The 19223-nt window shown below is 39.0% G+C and overlaps 1 long non-coding RNA gene across 1 annotated transcript in view; it reads right to left on the bottom strand.

The window, feature by feature from the left end:
* Nucleotides 1-5043: 5043 nt before the first annotated feature.
* LOC117086006 overlaps nucleotides 5044-19223 on the bottom strand; it is a 75992-nt gene continuing 61812 nt past the window's right edge. The window contains exons 3-4 of the long non-coding RNA XR_004438171.1: nucleotides 14630-14703; nucleotides 5044-5197 (exon numbers count right to left, since the gene is read on the bottom strand). This is a non-coding gene — a long non-coding RNA (uncharacterized LOC117086006). The remainder of the gene's footprint in view (nucleotides 5198-14629; nucleotides 14704-19223) is intronic.

The following is a 19223-nucleotide window of genomic DNA, read 5'->3' as shown; positions in this document are numbered from 1 at the left end:
GTTTGATCGTCTGAAGCCTTCTTCTCTCAACTCATCAAAGTCATTCCCCTTGCAGCTTTGTTCCGTTGCTGGCGAGGAGCTTGGTTCCTTTGGAGGGGGAGAGGTGCTCTGATTTTTAGAATTTTCAGCTATTCTGCACTGCTTTTTTTCCCCATCTTTGTGGTTTTATCTACCTTTGATCTTTGATGCTGGTGACGTACAGATGGGGTTTTGGTGTGGATGTCCTTTCTGTTTGTTAGTTTTCCTTCTAACAGTCAGGACCCTCAGCTGCAGGTCTGTTGGAGTTTGCTGGAGGTCCACTGCAGACCCTGTTTGCCTGGGTATCAGCAGCAGAGGCTGCAGAAGAGTGAATATTGCTGAACAGCAAATGTTGCTGCTGCACTGTTCCTCTGGAAGCTTTGTCTCAGAGGGGTATCCAGCCGTGTGAGGTGTGAGGTGACAGTCTGCCCCTAGTGGGTGGTGTCTCCCAGTTAGGCTACTCAGGGGTCAGGGACCCACTTGAGCAGGCAGTCTGTCTGTTCTCAGATCTCAAACTCCGTGCTGGGAGAACCACTACTCTCTTCAAAGCTGTCAGACAGGGATATTTAAATCTGCAGAGGTTTCTGCTGCCTTTTGTTTGGCTATGCTCTGTCCACAGAGGTGGAGTCTACAGAGGCAGGCAGGCCTCCTTGAGCTACGGTGGGCTCCACCCAGTTCGAGCTTCCCAGCCGCTTTGTTTACCAACTGAAGCCTCAGCAATGGTGGGTGCCCCATCCCCAGCCCCACTGCCACCTTGCAGTTAGATCTCAGACTGCTGTGCTAGCAATGAGGGAGGCTCCGTGGGCGTGGGACCCTCTGAGCCAGGTGTGGGATATAATCTCCTGGTGTGCCATTTGCTAAGACCCTTGATAAAGCGCAGTATTAGGGTGGGAGTGACCCAATTTTCTAGGTGTTGTGTGTCATGGTTTCCCTTGGCTAGGAAAGGGAATTCCCTTCCCCCTTGTGCTTCCTGGGTGAGGTGATGCCTTGCCCTGCCTCGGCTCTTGCTCGGTGGGCTGCACCCACTGTCTTGTACCCACTTTCTGACACATCCCAGTGAGATGAATCCAGTATCTCAGTTGGAAATGCAGAAATCACCTGTCTTTTGTGTCACTTACACTGGGAGCTGGAGGCTGGAGCTGTTCCTATTTGGCCATCTTGGAACCGCCCTCCCAAACTGAGTTTTTATTGGAGAGTCTCTCTCATCAACTGCAGATAGAAGCTTCATGGAAGAACACTTAGCGGTACTTATTTTGTCCTGAAATGAGTTGTAGACATTGGTACAATTTCTGGCTTGATCTTCAGGCAAAAATTATTTATATTTGAATCCCCAAGTTCATTCTTACCTAAGTAAGTCATCCATTATAGATATTATTACTTTTTATTATTATTATTTTTTAGGATAGCAGTATTCATTATGGACTTCTTTCTCAAAGTGAATCCAACACTGCTTCTTGTCAACTTCCTTAAATTGATGCTAGTTCCACCTGCTAGAGACCCTCAGAGTTAGTCTAAGTTCTCAGGAAAGTCTTTTCTTGTTTGGCCCTTTTTTCTCTAGACCCCATTAAGTTATTATTTATGACATGGTTTCTAGACCCTTCCACTTGCTAGTCCTCCTTCCTTGGAAGTGTTTGTCAATGCATCCCTTAAATGCAGAATCTAGAGTTGAATAGAATAATCTAGATGTAATGATATTGAGTAGTGGTATGACCAATGCTCTTGTTTTGGACACAACAATTATATTAATTCTGCTTTAGGATGCATCCTATATGTTAGTGCCCTCCCAGAAGTTTGATCGATAGCTGGCTGGGCCTGGTGGCTCATGCCTATCATCCCAGCGCTTTGGGAAGTCGAGCGGGGCGGATCACTTGAGGTCAGGAGTTTGAGACCAGCGTGGCCAACATGGTGAAACCCCATCTCTACTAAAAATACAAAAATTAGCCAGGTGCAGTGGCGGGTGCCTGTAATCCCAGCTACTAGGGAGGCTGAGGCAGGAGAATTTCTTGAGTTTGGGAGGTGGAGGTTGCAGTGAGTGGAGATCGTGCCACTGCACTCCAGTCTGGGTGCCAGAGTGAGAATGTGTCTCAAAAAAAAATTGGACTCATAACCACATTGCAATTAAGAGAAGCTCATAGATTGCTTTTTTGTCGCACCTGATTGCTCTTGTGCCAGATCTACCACATTCTGAACTCCAAGTCAGTTTTCTTTTGATCCTCAGTGTAGCACTTCACATTGATTCCTAATACATTTTATTATGTTGGTTTTGACCTATTATTTTACAATTTCAAAATAGTCATTTTTAAACCTTCTCCAATGTGTATTCTCAGCAGATTTTGTGAGCATGCTTTAAATGTCTTTATTTAAGTTGATAAAATGTCCAAGAGTCAGGGTAGAGTGTAATGTTCTGTGGAATGCATATAGGGACTTCCCTTAATATTGACAAAAATCTATTAACATTCTTTAAGCACACTGCTAACCAAGAAGAGTTCAGTCAGAATGACTGTTATTGTCTAATCCTTCACGATTGACTTTTGGCCTTGGTTTCTTGTACAATCCCCTGTGCAGCACAGGTCCCTGACAAAGTTATGTGGAATTGAATGGAATGTCTCCCTTCATGACTGTGCTTTGCATTTTGGATCTTTGGCTCCCTGTAATCAAACAAAATCTTATGTATACTTCAGAGGGTAGCTCGTATGCCTCATCCTTTAGAAAGTTTTCCTCTCCTAATTCTAAGCTAATATATCCTTTCAAAGTTCTGTAGCTTAACTTGCTTGTATACAGAGCTACACATTTAATTATGGGCAATTTTCTGCTGTTACTTAAAGTTTGTGAATGTAATTGTGTGTTTTCAATGTATGTTTGCATAGCAACACCCTTTTCTTTCTTTCTTTTTTTTTTTCAGTGCAACATTCTCTACTATTTCAGCCCATTCTGGTTACATATTCACTTGTCTAAGCATTACCCCATTTTGGCCATATTTGATTGGTTCAAGTTTGGTTACCTGACCCAGGATAGGACAATCAGAATTCTTCCTGGGAATTTTGGAAATCAAGAAAGAGGTGGCAAGGTCTCTTTAGAAGCTTAATCTTGTAAAAAAGCTTGGGAGTTATTCATGGCTGCAGCCTTGCCATCAGAAGACATGAATAAAATCAAATGAATGAGAGAGAGAGAGAGAGAGAGAGAGAGAGAGAGAGAGAGAGAGAAGATGTGGGGGAGAGGGGAGAGAGAAATGAAGGAGCTGTACAGGAAAAGTAGCCATTACAATTGGAAAGTTCTGATGAGATGCGAGTCCCTGAACCCAATGTTCCCAAGATCCAGCCACATTCCTCAGCTTGGGCCCCATAAGATACACTCAATAAATTATCCTTTCTTAAGTCAGTTCAAACTGTGTTACTACAATATTTAAAACAGGAAGTTTAGAGTTGTCCATTGACACCTCCAATAGCAGAGAGGAATCCTAGAATTTGAGATGAAAGACAAGGTCTTCTTCTAGCTGGATAGACTGCTGCATACAGGTTTTATTTGTCTCACATAGTATTTAAAAAATTAAAATAGTAGCCAGGTCTTTTAAAATTAGGAAATTTATACATACTGGATATCCATCTTCTCTTGAAAAGTTAGCAGATCTGGTGGCATTGGGTTGGCATCCTACCTTGGCAACAGAGGCTGGTGGTGGAGACCAGTTGCCTCCTTTAGAAGAAGGCACTTTATAGTTTGTTTGGGTGCTTACTATCCCCTACTTACTAGAACATGAGGCCAAAATCAGTAATTTCACATCACACACGCACGCGCGCACACACACACACACTCTCACACACACTGTACACACAAATATATATATATTTAAAAATAGTAACTTTAAGAATAAGGTAAAAATTTGTAAAATGAAAGACTGACAAAGCCATGTGTTTGAAGAAAAACTTATTTGTGAAAGTAGAAGCTACTCATTAACTTTATTGCCTTGCACCCATATGCAATAAGCCTGGAGAGAAATGTGTACTGTAGAATGGAGAAAAGACAGGGCTTACCTAGAAAAATGGCCAATGTAATTAACCTGCAGTAGGGAATGGTCCATGAATTGCTAGAGATACTGGTGTTTAATGTTCACTATAAAGTTATTCTTGACTTTAATTATCCTCGGTAAACATATGTTGTATATGTTATATGTAATGGCCTTAGGTGAAGAGTGTTGGTGGAATAAAGGCAAAGGGAGTGTCAGTCTGGGACGGTAGCAAATCTCCAGTGAGCTGAGAACAATGGTTAGAAGCCAGCTGGCAGTGAGGAGGATTGAGTTGGATGGAGGCATGAGAAAAACTCAATTTCCCAAAATATACTAGAAGATGACAAGATTATGCTATCGTGTTGGCTGGATGATGCAAATAATTGAGTAGAATAATTTTATTTGATGTTAAATGCAATTACTTAAACAGCTAACGTGACATTTACTGCTCTGTAGTTTGAGTTTAATATTTTATCTCTTGGGTTTTGCCCTCATCATCAACTGTTACTAACACTTTATATTTGTCTTTTATTCAGACTCCTGAGTGAGATTTGACTTGTTGAGTCCATCTCTATCTAAGGTAAAATATCTCTGGTGGATAGGAGTCTTTTCCCAGATCTTCATATAAGTTGCATGACAGCCTGTAGCAGGTGGCTATTGGGTCAAATGTGGCCAAGGAAGTAGGTTCTAATAGGCAGTTTCCCAAGAGTAAGATAAATTTAACTTTAAATACCCTGTAGCATCATATTAATCATTCTACCTAATATCGTAACATTTACTCTGTAAAGTCTTGTCTAACTTACCATAAATTATCATTTGGAAGTGGGTAGGAGGGCACAGTTAATACATTAAAAATATAGAATAAATATTCTGATGTGTATTCTTGGTTTTATAAACTCAAAGATGATTATCGCTAGTTCCTTGGTGGTTGTTATGTCTTAGTTTGGGCTGCTGTAACAAAGTACCATAAACTGGGTGGCTTATAAACAACAGAAGTTTACTTTTTACAGTTCTGGAGACTGGAAGCCCAAGATCAGGGTGCCAGTGTGGTCAGGTTCTGGTGCCTCTTCTGGGCTGTAGATGGCCAATTTCTCCTTGTATCCTCATGTGGTGGAATGGCAGCTATCTAGTTCTCCAGCCTCTCCTTATAAAGGCACTGTGCCAGTCCATTTTGTATTGCTGTAAAGGAATACCTGAGACTGAGTAATTTACAAAGAAAAGAGTTTGACTCATAGTTCTGCAGACTGTACAAGAAGTATGGTGTAGTCAGAATGGCTGTTACTAATAAGTTGAAAAAGAACAGATGCTGACAAGGTTGTGGAGAAAAAGGAATGCTTATACTATTAGTGGGAGAGTAAATTAGTTCAGCCATTGTGTAAGACAGTGTGATGATTCCTCCAAGACCTAAAGACAGAAACACCATGCAACCCAGCAATCCCATTATTGGATATATACCCAAAGGAATAAAAATCATTCTATTTTAAAGAAACATGCATGAGTATGTTCATTGCAGCACTATTCACAATAGCAAAGACATGGAATCAACTTAATGTCCATCAGTGATAGACTGGATAAAGAAGATGTGGTACGTATATACCATGGAATACTATGCAGCCATAAAGAAGAATGAGATCATGTCTTTTACAGGAACATGGATGGGGCTGAAGGCCATTATCCTTAACAAACTAACACAAGACCAGAAAACCAAATACCACATGTTCTCTCTTATAAGTAGGAGCTAAATGATGAGAACACATGGACACATAGAGGGGAACAACACACACTGGGACCTTTCAGAGAGTGGGGGGAGGGAGGATGGAGATGATAAGAAAAAATAACTAATGGGTACTAGGCTTAATACTGGGTGATAGAATAAGCTGTACCACAAGCCCCCATGCCGCAAGTTTACCTATGTAACAAACCTTCATATCCTGCACATGTACCCCTGAACTTAAAATAAAAGTTTAAAAAAAAGAAGTGTGGTGCCAGCATCTGCTTCTGGTAAGGGCTTTGAGAAGCTTACGATCATGCCAGAAGGTGAAGGGGGAGCAGGCATATCACATGGCAAGAGAAGGACCGAGAAAGAGAGGAGGAGGTGCCAGGGTCTTTAACAACTAGGTGTCATGTGAACTCATTACCATGGGGAGGACACCAAGTCATTAATGAGGGACCTGCCCCCATGACCCAAAACCACCCCCTAGGCTCCACCTTCAACACTGGAGAGCACATTTCAACATGAGATTTGGAGGGGACAAACATCCAAACTATATCTCAGGCACTTATCCCGTTCATGAACATTCCATCCTTATGACCTAATCATCTCCCACAGACCCTGCCTCCAAATGTCATCACACTGGGATTAGAAGTTCAGCATGTAAGTTATGGGGGGACAAAAACATTCAGTCTATTGCATGTTACTTTCATTTCATTTGACATTTCTTCAGCTTTGGTCAGAATGAACACCAATACATTCGTAAGATACTTCATTTGAAGACTGAAAAATGAAAACGCTTTATGTGAAAGCATTTTCATATTTTATTTCATATACTTATCTTCATTTTATACAAGCGTGCACACATTTTATCAGAAAAAAAAACCTTAGGTACTCCAATATTTTATTTCTGAACTAAGTATCTGGAGTTAAACTTTGAGGGACATTTTATTTGAATAAAAGTTAACCAGAGTGTCAGCTGTGATATGAAAATCTACTTTTATTTTATTTTTTATTTTTTTTGAGACAGAGTTTTACTCTTGTCGCCCAGGTTGGAGTGCAGTGCTTCAATCTTGGCTCACTGCAACCTCTGCCTCCTGGATTCAAGCGATTCTCCTGTCTTAGCCTCCCAAGTAGTTGGGATTACAGGTGCGGGCCACCACGTCCAGCTAATTTTTTGTATTTTTAGTAGAAACAGAGTTTCATCATGTTGGCCAGGCTGGTGTTGAACTCCTGACCTCAAGTGATCCACCCACCTCAGCCTCCCAAAGTGCTGGGATTATTTTACTTTTATCCAATGCGTTAGTCAACTTAATGTATGCTTGGCTTGACCTCACAATTTCTGTTTAGTAGAGTACAGTTTAAAGGTTATTAATTGCGAAGCAACAGTCATTGAGTCATCTTTTAACATTTTTGCTTTAAGTGAACAATGAAATGTGAAGCAATTTTGCCTTAATGTCTCAGGCACTTCGTTGTTGAAACACTGCTCTGTGTGTAACTGTGGTACATTTAATTCTACCTTGTCACCTGCCTAGTGCTTATCAATACTATTGATACAGGAGTGCTGGGAAGGGAAGAGCGTGGTGCCTTTAAATGATATGCAAGGGGAAGAGAAGTGTTGGGCAGAGAAAGGCCTGTCCCTGGCTAGGGCTCCACCCCCATGGACCTAGGTGATGTGATGACAGGCATTTCTGCCTTCCAACCCAAATGTTGTATATTCCAAGACCACCCTGGCCGGCCACACCCCCATCCTGGGCCTATAAAAACCCGAGACCCTAGCTAGGCAGAGACAGAAGCAGCTGGACGTCATGAAGAATACTTTGGCAGAAGAAAACACGGGTGACTTGTCGTTGAGAGCATGCTGAGAGGCACCAGCAGGCTGGCAGGCCATCCACCAAAGGAATGACCCGGAGTTTGGCCAGAGCAGTCCGAGAAGAGCCGGGGCTGCCCAGCAGCCTGACTCCAGGGGACAACTATCTACCTTCTGGCTCCACCATCTGCTGAGAGCTACTTCTACTCAATAAAACCTTGCACTCATTCTCCAAGCCCATGAGTGATCTGATTCTTCTGGTACACCAAGGCAAGAAACCCTGGAATACAGAAATCCCTTTGTCTTTGTGATTAGGAAGAGGGTCTAACTGAGCTGGTTAACACAAGCCGCCTATAGACAGCAAACTCAAAGAGTACTCTCACACTCGCCCACTGGGGCTTCAGGAGCTGTAAACATTCACCCCTAGACACTGCTGTGGGGTCAGAGCCCCACAGCCTGCCCATCTGTGTGCTCCCCTAGAGGTCTGAGCAACGGGGCACTGAAGAAGCGAGCCACTTCCCCATCATGCACCCTGTGAGGGGGACAAGGGAACCTTTCCGTTTCACTATTGATTAGAAATGCCTGCCCACCAAGTGTAAAATCAAATATTTGAAAGTCAAGTGAAATGATAAACTATACTTCCAGGCTTAATCTGCTGTTTTGAAGCTGGTTTGTGACATTCTCTGCCTATTCCCAGAAATGCCGAATTAGCAGCCAATGATCCTGTTACGTGGTATTTGCATGAAGCTGTCATCTTTCTAGTAAGGATGTGGAAACTGGACAAGGATAAACTTTAATAATTTTGATTTGCACTTGAGGAAGCAGAGGTAAAATTACTGACAAGGAAACTACTACGTTGAAGGCAGGACAGCAGCCAGGAAAAATTGTAAAACTGTCCAATGACAAGATGTTTGCTTTGTAATTCATTGGCTGAATTCTGAATAGAAATGTAGAATTTCTGGAAATTTTGAAAATGTGGCAAAACAACAGGATAGGAAAAGGATGTCTTGGTAATTTGCAGGGTTGTGGCAGGGTGGGGTGGGGTAGATTCTAATGTACACATCGCTTATTTGTTTAGATTTTTTCACAGGTCTTGTCATTGTGTTAGTTTATTATATGTTACGTGAGACAACTCCAACATGATTGTCATTTTGAATTTGGAAGTATAATTTGGGGCAATAATATAAAAATTGTTGTGTGTTCTCAAATGTTCTAAAGATTTTTAGAAAATGAGTTACAAACTTCTGTTGTCAAAAAAAGTAAAATTTTTAGATTTTTGACAATTTGCAGAAAATAGGCAACCACTTAAACAAAGAGAAAAAAAGTATTGGCTGGGCGCGATGGCTCACCCCTGTAATCCCAGCACTTTGGGAGGCTGAGGTGGGCAGATCACCTGAGGTCAGGAGTTCCAGACCAGCCTGGCCAACATGGCAAAACCCCATCTCTACTGAAAACACAAAAATTAGCCAGGCGCGGTGGAAGGTGCCTGTAATCCTAGCTACCCAGGAGGCTGTGGCTGGATAATTGCTTGAATATGGGAGGCAGAGGTTGCAGTGAGCCGAGATCACTCCACTGCACTCCAGCTTGGGAGACAGAGAGAGAGACTTCGTCTAAAACAAAAACAAAAACAAAAAACAAAACAAACAAACAAAAAGCAAAAAATCAGTCTCCAATATTATAGTAAAAGAAAAAAGTCAATTAAAATTCCTGGATTTGGAGTACTCATTTTCAGAAAATAACCTGAGAAAAGGAAGGCTCATGCCTACTCCCCTCCAGTCCACAAACTGCATTCAATATATTTTTCACCATATGGGAATGGGTCTACTCAGTTTTTTTCCATCCCCCAAAATTGTCTGTTGTACTGAACTGCATTGACATACATTTCCTAAGCTATTGGTAGTTTTTTTTTTTTTTTACTTAACTTTGATTTATGTAAACTTATTTTATATTTCATATAATAGAGCACACATGGTCTCTGACTTATGATGGTTTGAGTTAACGATTTTCAATTTCACAATGGGCTTATTGGCATATTAAATACATTTTCGACCTACAATATTTTTGACTCCAGTGGGTTTATTGGGCTGTAACCCCATCATAAGCCAAGGAGCATCTGTAATGAGAAACTAGTTAAAAGGTAAAGGAGGCTGAAGCCAGGTAACTTGTTTGGTATATGGGATACACTTGTCAGGAAATCCTTTTGCATTCCTGTACCAAACCTTGAAGATATTCTGATTACTGAAATGTTTGAAGAAGTTTTCCAGTGTCAGATTTTGTAACCCATTTAAATGCTTGCTCTTTTTTTATTGTAGCAAACCTACACAGTGCCTATTTTTCTGAATTTCCTCATTTATGTTTGCCCATTTTCTTTCTCCATGAGCTCTTTTTTTTTTTTTTTTAGTTATTCAATGATTATTTGAAATTTCACCTACACCAGGATTTTAACTTTTTATCACAGTACCTTGGATATAAAATAATCTCTGAATATTTGAAATCATTAATTATGTTGATTGTGTAGTAAACTCTAAAATAGAAGTGGAATGGTCTCATGTACCAGCAATTTCTGAATTTTTAAATATCTGGCTACAAATGTCAAAACATGGAATAAAAGCAAAAAAGTTCCGACAGTTTTGTGTAATGGGAAGGAAGCAAGTAGACCTGGGTCCTGGTCTTGACTATGCCTCATGTGTAATCGTTTCACTAGTCATTTTTAATCTCCTTGACCCTGTTAACCTTATTAGTAAAATAAACAGAATTGGTTTGGTAGAGCTCTCATCTTACTCTAGAATTGTATGACTCTATTTAAGACTAATTTTTCTCTATCTCAATGGTCTTAGGCTTTTTTGATATCAAACTACTTTTCCCCTTGGGACCTATACTTTTTTGGGGAGTGCTACACAAGGGCTAGAAGAGGTGCAGAGTTTGGACTATTTTTAGAGACAGCAGGTCTAGTTAAGGTGCCCAAGTGGGAGGCCCTAAGAAGTCAGGATGACATGTGACCACTGGGTGTTTGAGGAGGAGGGTAGGGAAAAAGAGATAGAACCCCCTGAGGACCAACTTTACTTGGTACTCAGTTTTGCCCAGGATTCTGTGTGAATGATTTCCATAGGAGAGAAATTTGAGGAAGTAGAATAATGGAACCATAGACATGTTACAGTGATTCTTTGTTCTTTTATTAAAATGAAAACCTTTATAGCCACTAGTGCTGCACTGAGCCATATTAGAGCCAGAGGAAAAAGGAAAAGACAATAATACTTATCTTTATTTAAAATTTTGGTATGTTGTTCATCGTGGATGTTTTTGCATTAATTTTTACTTTTCAAAATATTGCATTAACATATTACTTATCTTGATTACCAAGATTTTGGCACTCATTAAATTTTGCACCCAGGGAGACTATCTCACGTGCCTCATCCTAATCCTAGCCGCTGCTAGCCACTCTAATAACATTTTATTTATAATTCCTATCTGCCTTCTAAGTAGGTTAGCAACATGAGAAAGGGTCTACTTTTGGTTGCACATTGAGAATGCGCCCTCTAGTGGGGTTCTTGCTCTCTAAGGACTTTGTTACGTATCAGTTGACAGCACTATATGGACCAAAAGAATGTATAAAGTGCAGTTTTCAAGAATGTCGTCCGTGGTCTGTTTTGTTGCAATCGCGTGCAATTCACATTCCTAGCAACCACTAAACTGTATACTTAGTGAGGTTATTCCTGAAATTTTAAGACAAAAGATTAATGCAGAAGAAATTCTTTCTGTAGGCAACACAAAACCACACCACTAAATGAGACAATCAATCTGCCAGAAGCAGGAAGAGCAGCCTGCAATTGCTCTGGGAAATGACATGGGAAAATTCGTTAAAGGAGGAAAAGGACTGGAAAATGTAACCACAATCTGCTGGTGTGGAAGGTTCTGGGTATTTAGAGGAGTGGAGGACAATTCCCAGCATATGCGTAGGGTAACTAATAATAGGCCTTGGACATGTTTCCTTCCATTCAACCAAAATAGTGCTTTCCCACAGTGCTGTCATGGAGAATGGAATTAATATGGGCTACTGAACTAAAAGGAGAAATATGTACGTAATTACATGTGATTGTTTAATAGAAAAACACAAACAAAACCAAGTGTTAAAATGGGGACTATTTTGCAGGCCATTTATAAAAGTCAGGAGTACAGTGTGACAAGATTAAAGATTACACAGGCTGGCTTTTTGAGATATAGGCCAATTCTTTATTCCTTCCTTTTTTTTTTCTTGGCTATTCTAAGGCTTAAAATAAAGTTGCTTGAGAAGGAGAAAACTGCTGGTGGGAATGTAAACTGGTGCAGCTGCTGTGGAAAACCGTTTGGTAGATCCTCCAAAAGGTTAAACCTAGAATGATCATATGCCCCAGTAGTTTCACTTTTAAGTTATAAACCTGAAGGAATAAAAATCAGAGATTCAAACAGATACTTGTCCACCAGTGTTTGTTGCAGCATTATTTATAACAGCCAAAAGGTGAAAACAATCCAAGTGTCCAACAACAGATGAATGGATAAATAAAATGTGATATGCACATACAATGGAATCTTATTCAGCTGTAAAAATGAAGTTCCAATATATGCTGTAACATGGATAAACCTTGAAAACATGCTAATTGAAGTAGCATAAGCCAGATACAAAAGGACACATATTGTGTGATACCACCTATATGAAATACTTAGAGTAGACAAGACCCATACAGATAGAAGTAGATTAGTGGCTACTGGGGGCTGAGGGGAAGCAGGGGATGGGAAGCTGTCACTTAATGGGTATAGAATTTCTGATGAGTATAATAAAGAATTTCAGAAATAGATATGATAATGGTCGTACAACATTGTGGATGTAATTAATGTTGTTGAAATGTACATTTAAAAATGACTAAGATGACAAATTTTATGTTATATATATTTTACCACAATGAAAAGAAAAAAATGTAAACCAAAAAAAAAAAAAAAAAAAAAAAAAGAAGGAGAAAACTCAGAATAGCATGGATATGTGTGAAATGTAACATTGTCTGTATGGTATTTAATGGAGGCCAATTGCTGTATTTGGAGCCATACTCTTGATTGGATATGACTAAAGTAACCTAGCGTTAGCAGGTTACTTCTCCATGAACATTTTGTAAAAGAGGTTCTAGAGAAGTAAAACATTGTCTGAACCATTAGACAGGAGATTAATATGAATTAAAAAACACACAGTGACCATTTTGGCTTCACAAAACTCTATTAAGGCTAAATGGTGCCCTGGCTATAGCCATCACTATATTGCCCCTCTTTCCTACAACTAACCAACAGAATTGTCTCCTAGGAAGGGAGGGGTGATCCTGACCTCCCTCTCACCACTGCTCTAATGTTTTCTAGCAAATTTACACTCGGCAGTAGCGGCCAAGGGGCTGGGGTGGGGAAGTGTGCTTTATGCCTCTTCCAAATAAGAAACAGCTGATATCTTATTGGTATAATTCTGAAATATTGTGCCTCTAAATGTCTGAACACATTAGAATGTGGAATTAAAAGCATTTTTATGCTATAGATTTTCTGTGATTAGCTTAAAATATGAGTGGCAGGTTATCCATTTTAAAAAATCTAATTTGAATTTGATATACATTTAAATTTGGTAAGAATATTTGTGGGTTAGTTAAGAAATTCTGTTTATTCATTAAATCCAGGTTCACCACATTAACCATTTGTTGGCCTTCTTGGATTATTATAGGTATCTGAAAATATTAAGGTTTCATTAAACCTATCTATTTTTCCCAGACTAAACTTACAGGCAGGTAGTCTACACAGCTTTCACTCCATGTGCAGCTGCTAGGAGCTGAGGTACAGTTCTTCATGTTTGCCTAACAACTTAAATAAAGTCTGAAAACCTAAGGAAGAAATGTGACTTTCCTATGGTATTGGAAAAACTTTGTCCCCCTTGAAGCCTGCTTCTACAATTTTCTCTTCAAAAATGTCCTTGTTATTTTTAGCTTTTTGCCAAGTCCCTGTGTTTTGTTCCTTTTTTTTTCTTTAACTGCTTCATGCTCATTATGCTGAGAAAGGGTAAAGGGGATTTTATGACTCAGTAAATCATCTGTAAATATACTACATGTACAGAGTATCCACCTAACGTGTATGAACATGCAGGGTGTTGTGTAGGTGAATGTATAAGTACCTGTAAAAGTGTGTGTAGACATGCATCTCTGTGCACTTCCTGTGAAGAAACAGGAGCCAGAAAAAATAAAAAGTGGGGTGGTCTATTTGAGGTAGGTGCCACCTGAAACCAAGTGGCTGTACATGTATAGTGCCGACACCTATACTTACATATAAATGATGATGTAATAATACACCTTTTCTAAAGACTAATTTGAGGCACATTTAAATGTGTCTAAAACACATGTGTTAATCTCTGGAGTTGTCATTTAAAAAATTTTCAAGTGTTTTATTGTTTTGATGCATTAGGATTCGAATTTGGTGTGATGTCTGGTTGGGTCTGAAATGGATGAAATCCCTCCAAACTTAAAATGTTCCTCATAATCATGTGTAACTTCAACGAGTCTTTGGAAATGGTTCTGTGTGCACATTTGCATCAATAGTTTGTTCAGTCTGAGGGTTGTAGTTGCTGATGCTAAGGGCCCAAATGATTGTACTTGTAAGTGGCACTTCTTGGCCGGAGACAGCTGTTGTTGAATCTCAGCTAGGAACCACCCCCTCCCCGCCATAGCAATTTAAGTTTGCATGTGTATTGGTGACCTGCCCTCACTCCTTTAAGAAAGCAAGGACACCGCACGTTCTCACTCATAGGTGGGAACTGAACAATGAGAACACTTGGACACAGGGTGGGGAGCATCACACACCAGGGCCTGTCGTGGGGTTGCGGGGAGGGATAGCATTAGGAGATATATCTAATGTAAATGGCAAGTTAATGGGTGCAGCACACCAACATGGCACATGTATACATATGTAACAAACCTGCACGTTGTGCACATGTACCCTAGAACTTAAAATATAATAATAATAATAATAAAAAAGCAAGGGTAGGAGTGACACAGAGGGAAGCACCACCACACCCCACACCCTGATAACCCCTCACCTCTTCTCTCCTCTTTGCCACTCCACCCTAGAAGTGGAAGAGTTGGGCTCACTCCTTAGATAATAAAACAGATCCTGGAGAATAGAAAAACACTAGCAATTACCATGTCAGATACACACATAATATTTATTCTAGGAGTGCTCACACATTCAGCATGCAAGCACCTAAGAATTATATATGTGCTTTTTGTTCAGTGTAATTTCAACAAATATGTAATATTATAAACATTGATTGAATATCTTTGCTTTCATGAAAGTAAGGTCCTGTTTTTATGCAAATATTAACAAAGTAGTTAAGAAAACACAAGGAAGCAATGAAGAAATATCACTCGTGGGCAGATGGTTTCTGAAATTATATATATTTTCTGTGAAGCATTAACCAATGCTTTTTAAAAGCAAAACAACGTTTTGAATGTGGGTGTATAGTATAAGGTAAAATACCTTCATTGCACAGTGCAAAGTTTACTTTGCCATGTGCTTAATGTATAATATGTAATGACTTTCTTCTCTTAATATATTTCCTCAAAATTGTTTGGTAATTTTTTTTAGGTGGGGAGAATATTTCTGGGACAATTTTTATTTGAGGGCTGAGAGAAATTTTGAGAGAATTATCCAGAGCAGAAAAGATTTTATTTAAAGAAAGCCTCCTTAAATGGTGTGATTCTATAATTTCTCATGTAAAGTCTTCCTAAGGTTTATCAGCTGTTCTCTGTCAGGAAAATCTTTTAAAATTTTTCATCTAAGTATCCTATCTTGCACATCTAAATCCTTATTTGCTTATCTCCCTAATTAAGAACAGCTGGCCACAGAATTCTGGGTAAGGCCTTTTGTATATGTGAAATCGCTTACTAAAATTCTCTCATAATCTGGATTTTAGAATCATTTTTTTCATAGCCATAATTTTACAACAACTGGCTGATTTTGAAGAATCTCCCCACCCACCTTCCTATCTCCTAATCCATCTTTAAGTGGTGGAAATGGAAGTGGACATGCAGTGGAGCCAAAATTGAGAAAACGGGGCTTCTGGTTTGTCAGTACAGCATTCCTACTTTTATGTTACATTATTTTAATAGATTTCCAGATCACAGTGACATGTTGATGTTTACAATTCAACGTGATGTCCCATCTGACCTCTAAAGTGATTTCTACTCTCAACTGGGCAGTCTCAGTACACGAGACCGTCTGGCTGGTTGCTCACATGATTGGTCTCTCAGGCAGGTCTGCTTCCTGGGACAGCATGGAGGTGCAGCTGCAGAGAAGCCTGGTCCCTCTCTTGCTATCCTGTGTATCTCTTATCAAATGACTGCTTAATAGAAAATCACCACTTTCCCGGATAAAGTTGTTTTTCATGTAGAGGAATATGAACTGTGCTTCCTAGCTAGCACTTTTATTTTTAAAATATTAATTTCCCCTCCTTACTTGTACTACTCTTTTGTCATCCTCTCTTTAAATATTAGCTCAGTTTTGACCACTTCCTCAATTTTAATAAAATACATCTTCATATTACAGAGTTTTTCTCACTGCCTCTTAGATGTCAACTGCACATTTAAGGCCTATGGTTTTCATTTTATCATCAGGCCAAGAGACTCTGGTTTAGTTCTTAGAGGTTGATAAGCCCCGAAGGAAGAGTTATCCATCTTCTAGTGTACTGGGGAATTTTATTCTATTGGCTGGAGTCCAGGTCTAGACTATGCTATCCCTGTTTTCTTTTTTACATTTCTTTACCTTTCCCATTTCTTTGATGACAATACCATATGGCACAGGATAAGAGTTCTTACTAAAGTTGGGACGTTGCATTTATCTCTGCCCCTTGATCTGCCAGGTCTATTACTCTGTCATGTTACAAAATTAGGTTAGTCTAATGAGACCTGTTCCTTACAAATCATTCATTTTGATGTATTCAAGGTGTTTGTGAATTTATTGTGTAATGATTTCTTCACTCATTTTTCAAGCATAGCTAATAGATTTGAAATATTTGGAAGAATTTCATTTTTCAAATATCGTCTACTCTGACCCTCCCTGGTCATTTTAAAAAAGAGAGATATTTCAAATATACAGAAAAGCATAAAGAATCATATAACAAGATAATATCCCATAGTTTAACCACATCATTTTTAATCCATTTTTCTGTTGATAGACATATAGGTTATTTTCAACATTTCACTATCACAAATAGCAGTGTAAAGAATATTGTGTGTAGGTCTCTTTGGAGACCTTGTTAGGGTTTCTCTAGGAGTAGAATTGCTGAGACAAAAAGTATGGCTAATTTCAATTTTATTAGATATTGCCAAATTTTTCTCCAACATTGTACCAATTTATAACTCCATCAGTAGTTTATGAGAGTTCATTGCTTCATATTTTTGCCAACATTTGGTACCGACAGACTTTAAACTTATTGCTAACTTCATGGGTGTGAAATGGTATCACATCATGGTCTTAATTTGCATTTTCTAGTTTACTGATTAGGATAACATCTTTATATTTGTTCATTTAGCGATTCATGTTTCTTTCTCTTTGACCTTCCTCTTTATATCTTTGGCCTATTTTATATTGACCTTTTGTTTTCTTATTTTTCAGAGTTCTTGCTAAATTCTGGATCCCATCCATTGATGGTTATATTTGTTATACCTTCTCCTGGTATATAGCATACTTTTTTTCTTATTTATGTGTCTTTTGTGCTTTTTTTAAAAAAAGTTTTATTTTAAAAGTGTAGTCAGTAGTATAAGTATTTTCTTTCTTTTTTTTTTTTGAGACGGAGTCTCGCTCTGCCGCCCAGGCTGGAGTGCAGTGGCCGGATCTCAGCTCACTGCAAGCTCTGCCTCCTGGGTTTAGGCCATTCTCCTGCCTCAGCCTCCCGAGTAGCTGGGACTACAGGCGGCCGCCACGTCGCCCAGCTAGTTTTTTGTATTTTTTAGTAGAGACGGGGTTTCACCATGTTAGCCAGGATGGTCTCGATCTCCTGACCTCCTGATCCGCCCGTCTCGGCCTCCCAAAGTGCTGGGATTACAGGCTTGAGCCACCGCGCCCGGCCGTATTTTCTTTATTGTTTGTCTCTTGATGCCTTGTTTCAGAAATATTTTTTCACCCTGTAAACATAGTCTCCCTTTCTTATACATGTTATAAATTTTTGTTTTTCATTTTCTGTACTTTTAAATCACAAACAACTTTTGTGTATGGCAGCCCAATTTATTAAATAAATATGTTTTAACATAAATATTAATATATTTGCTCAATTATCTGTACCACAACCATTTATTAACAGCTTTTTTCTTTTTTGAGCATTTTACTCATCTCATTTGTGTAATTAGTCAAGACTCCATTGTCTTCATTACTAGAGTTTTGTGGTAAGTATTGATTCCTCACTGCTTTGTCAAGTTACCCCAGCTTGTTCGTTGTTTCCAAAACTATCTCAGTTTTTATTGTTCCTTTACTTTTCTAAATAAATTTTAGCATCAGCTCTTCAAGTTCCATAGAAATCTATGGAGTTTTAAATTGGAATTACATTGATTTATATATACATTTGAGCAAAATGAAAAACTTTATGGTTCGACTCTTTCCACCCATGAACATCATATATTTCTTCTTTTATTTGGTTATTTTTTTCTACCTTTAGATGACGTTTGGTAAATTTTTTCCATATAGGTACTACCCAACATTTTAAATTTTATTTGTATGTATTTTATAGTTTTTGTTTTTATGGAATCTTTTTAAAAATGGAGTATTTTAAAAAATACATTTTCTAATTGTTACACGTATATGGAGGCCTTAAAGATTTAATGTGGCCAGGCGCAGCGGCTCTTGCCTGTAATCCCAGCACTTTGGGAGGCTGAGACCGGCGGATCACAAGGTCAGGAGATCGAGACCATCCTGGCTAACACGGTGAAACCCCGTCTCTACTAAAAATACAAAAAATTAGCCGGGCAGGTGGCGGGCACCTGTAGTCCTAGCTGCTCGGGAGGCTGAGGTAGGAGAATGGCGTGAATTCGGGAGGCGGAGCTTGCAGTGAGCCGAGTCCAGCCTGGGTGACAGAGTGAGACTCCGTCTCAAAAAAAAAAAAAAAAAAAAAGATTCACTGTATTGCTTTTTTCTCACCTTGTAATTCAGTTAAACTCTCTCCTATCCAAGTACTAACCAGGCCCAGCTCTGCTTAGCTTCTGAGATCAGATGGGATTGGGTGCATTCAGGATGGTATGGCGGTAGACACAATTCAGCTAAACTCTCTTGTAATTTATCTGCAGACTTTCTTTAAGTGTTCTAGGTTGAAAATCATGTTATATACAAACCAGTGATACTTATGCTCACTCCTTTCTAATCCTTAACTCTTCTTTAAATTTTATTTTACTGATTGATTAGGAATTCCAGGACAATGTTGAATAGAACCAATAATAGAATATCCTTGGTTTGATTTTAAAGGGAATGCTTCAAAACGTCCAGACTTTTCATTAGTATAATATTCCATTAAGTATAATACTCATTCTGAGTTTTATTATATATTCTTTTTAAATTAATGAAGTTTTTTTTCTAGTACTATTTTCCTAGTGTAAAAAAGTCATGAGTAGGTTAAATGTTATCAAATGCCTTTTCTTCACTCTACC

This window comes from Trachypithecus francoisi, unplaced genomic scaffold (assembly GCF_009764315.1).
Source record: "Trachypithecus francoisi isolate TF-2019V2 unplaced genomic scaffold, Tfra_2.0 Lachesis_group1, whole genome shotgun sequence".
In the NCBI taxonomy this organism is placed as follows: Eukaryota; Metazoa; Chordata; class Mammalia; order Primates; family Cercopithecidae; genus Trachypithecus; species Trachypithecus francoisi.
This window is presented reverse-complemented; position numbering and strand designations above follow the sequence as displayed.